This window comes from Delphinapterus leucas, chromosome 8 (genome assembly GCF_059928025.1).
Source record: "Delphinapterus leucas isolate spDelLeu-1000000601 "Yukka" chromosome 8, BTC_Dleu_Yukka2, whole genome shotgun sequence".
Lineage (NCBI taxonomy): Eukaryota > Metazoa > Chordata > Mammalia > Artiodactyla > Monodontidae > Delphinapterus > Delphinapterus leucas.
In genome coordinates this window covers 65,207,021-65,210,220 of record NC_143136.1, presented here as the reverse complement: position 1 = coordinate 65,210,220, position 3,200 = coordinate 65,207,021, and positions in this window count along the sequence as shown.

The window sequence follows — 3,200 nt, the reverse complement described above, 5'->3', positions numbered from 1 at the left end:
CTGGGTGTGGAGAGATCTTAAGAATTTCTGATCACTCTGCCCTGAAAATAACAGTGATAATACTCTCAGGGTTCAGTCCATAACAGAGCAAAGCGTCATATTTCCAAGTTCAAGTTCAAGTGATACAGTCATCTGGGAGGAGAAGCAAGATGGCCAAGGTCGGCAGAGCATTGCTCTAAATTGAGAGACGGGCGCTGATGGAGCTAGGAAGTCACACTCGTCTCTCCTTTAAGGGCAAGAGGAGAGGAGCGAGGCACCAGGCTGCACCACAGGGAGAACGCATGTCCTGTAAAGCCACCTAGCTGCATCAGTCATGTCTAGATCTGGTAGAAGAGGTTTTTGGGAATAAGAGACACAACTTCATATCTTTGAATTGACTAGGTTATTTGGAATGACCAGAGGAGTGCTTTGCGATCCCTCCTATAGTAGGATATTCCAACTGACCCTGTGGTTTTGAAGATGCTTCCCCAGTGTCCTCAGACCTTTATCAACATAGCCTGGGGATCTTCATAACTAATTCTTCAAAATCCCCATGTAACTGATTTATTGTTGCCACCTGATAGAGGGTTTTTTTGAAATGTTTGCAGTTCCTTCAAGATGGCATAAAATACCAATTCTTATTTCAACTGAAATCTTCAGTACAGAACATTTACTCACTGCATGGCATTCATTTTGTTGGCAGTCACATATCCATGATAGATAGGTACATGTCAAAAATGATGAAAGCATCACAGCATAAATAGCACCAAACAAGTCACACATGCCTTTAGTATCTGCTTCCTCTTAAGATGCTCATATCGCCAAATAGTTACTAGAGAGCAGAGAACTGCAGACTTTGCATCGATTTATAAAAGGTACTTTATGATATTCTGCATGTAAATATATGAGACCGGTTGTGAGATTGTCCTATAAATGTTCATCTGAGGTCTTTGTATTGAATTACTTTAACTCTTTTGTACTGTGAAATGGTGTCATAAAGCATATGTTTAGATAAATGAGGTTATAGAGTCTGCACTGCGTAAATATGTTGTACTGGAATCCTGACCTTTCTTTTCACTTACTGAGGGTTGTTGGGAGTTAGTATTATGCATTCTGATTTTACAGGAATTATTATCAAAAATACTTATGCATTCTGATTTTACAGGAATTATTATCAAAAATACTGTCCATGCTTCCCAAAATGTTTTACTCTCTTTATCGACAGGCTGGGAATTCACTAAGTTAATAGTTAAGGTCTCATTTAGACGTCAAATAAAACTTGAAAATCTAAATGGAGGATGGATGTCAGTGATATTCAACCTAGTATGACCATGTTTCAATCAGTTTCTTTGCTCTCAAGATCTAGCCCATGTCAGCAATTCTGAGAATTCAGGAGTTTTGACTGAGACAGGAAGAGGAAAAAAAATAGTTTAATATAGGGCTGTGAGGCAAGGTAAGCTAACCTGAATCACCTTTATGTTAGTTCTGAGTAGTCAGGAGGCAGCAAAAGGACAGTGTCTGCCTAAGGGGTGGGACTAGGTATGGAGTAAGTTAAGAAAAAAGCCCAAAGATAGACCAATCTTGATAAAAAGACTCAGGAAAGGTAGATGGCAACAACAGGAAGATGATCTAAACTAGAACACGAAAACCAATATGATAGCAAGCAGCCTGGGAGCCACCAACCTCCACCCTTCATAGCATAGAACATCTCTGCACAGAAGTTTTCAATTACCAGCATCTATACAATCACTGAGGTATCTGGGGTAAATATTAACACAATACTATTAATAATGAGGTGTTCGTGAAGGACAGACCATTCATAGCATCAGTGAATAATACAATGAATTTTTTTAATTAAAAATCTTCATTCTATAAAATATTAAAAAAAATTTTTTTATTGGAGTAGAGTTGCTTTACACTGCTGTGTCAGTTTCTGCTGTACAGCAAAGTGAATCAGCCATACGTATACATATATCACCTCTTTCGGATTTCCTTCCCATTTAGGTCACCACAGAGCACCAAGCAGAGTTCCTTGTGCTATACAGTAGGTTCTCATTAGTTACCTATTTTATACATAGTAGTGTATATATGTCAGTCCCAATCTCCCAATTCCTCCCCACTCTTCCCCCTTGGTATCCTTACATTTGTTCTCTACATCTGTGTCTCTGTTTCTGCTTTGCAAAGAAGATCATCTATACCATTTTTCTAGATTCCACATATATGCGTTAATATACGATATTTGTTTTTCTCTTTCTGACTTACTTCAGATTTTAAAAGTTTACATTCAACTAGCACCCAGATCTTGATTTCTAAAACCCATCCTGTGATTAAAGGAACCAGGGTTTCTTATAGAAATGCTTGTTTCCAGGGATTGGGAAGGGAAAATACAAGATGTACCTTTTGATGTGCCATAAAGTAAGTGCTCAAAAAATGATGAGAGCACTTACAAAGGATGTAGGGCCCTATGTGAGGGAGCTCCCAATATCCAAATGTAGGACAACTTGAACAACAAGATAAGTAACAATACTAACTATTCAGTCAATAGAATAAAGCAAATATCCATCCATGAGTCCATATTAATATAAAGAATTGAACATATGAAAATGGAGAGAACACATTCTTCCATACAGTAGAATTCCAATTAATTAATATAGAAGGCACGGTGGAAATATAAAACCATCATTAGGCAAACTCCACAGTGATTGTGACAGCCAAGAAACACTGATGAGTTCTAAAGGCAGGGAACAAAAGTATGATGAGAAATACGTTTTCTTAGTCTCAAAGCATCTTCCTACAACATATTCCTTTTGATTACAAAGGAAAAACAAAAGGGAAAAAGAATAACTTTGCTTCAGCAGTAATAAGACACATGGACATCAAAGGCCTCCTGCTACGGGGACATTGAAAAGGACACAACACCACCTCTGTTGTACTCTTGCCAATTATGCAATACATATAAACTCAATCTAATGAGAAAACATCAGACTAACCCACCTTGAGGAACATTCTACAAAATAACTGCCAATATTCTTTAAAAGTGGCAAGTGACAAGGAAAGTCAGAGGAACTGTCACAGATTGGAGAAGACAAAGGGGACGTGACAACTAACTGTCGTGTGGGACCCTAGGCTGGACCCTGCCCCAGATCTGCAGTAATCGAGCAAACATGAGAATTTGATTAAAATCTGTAGATTAGTTACTAGTATCATATCAGTGTCAATTT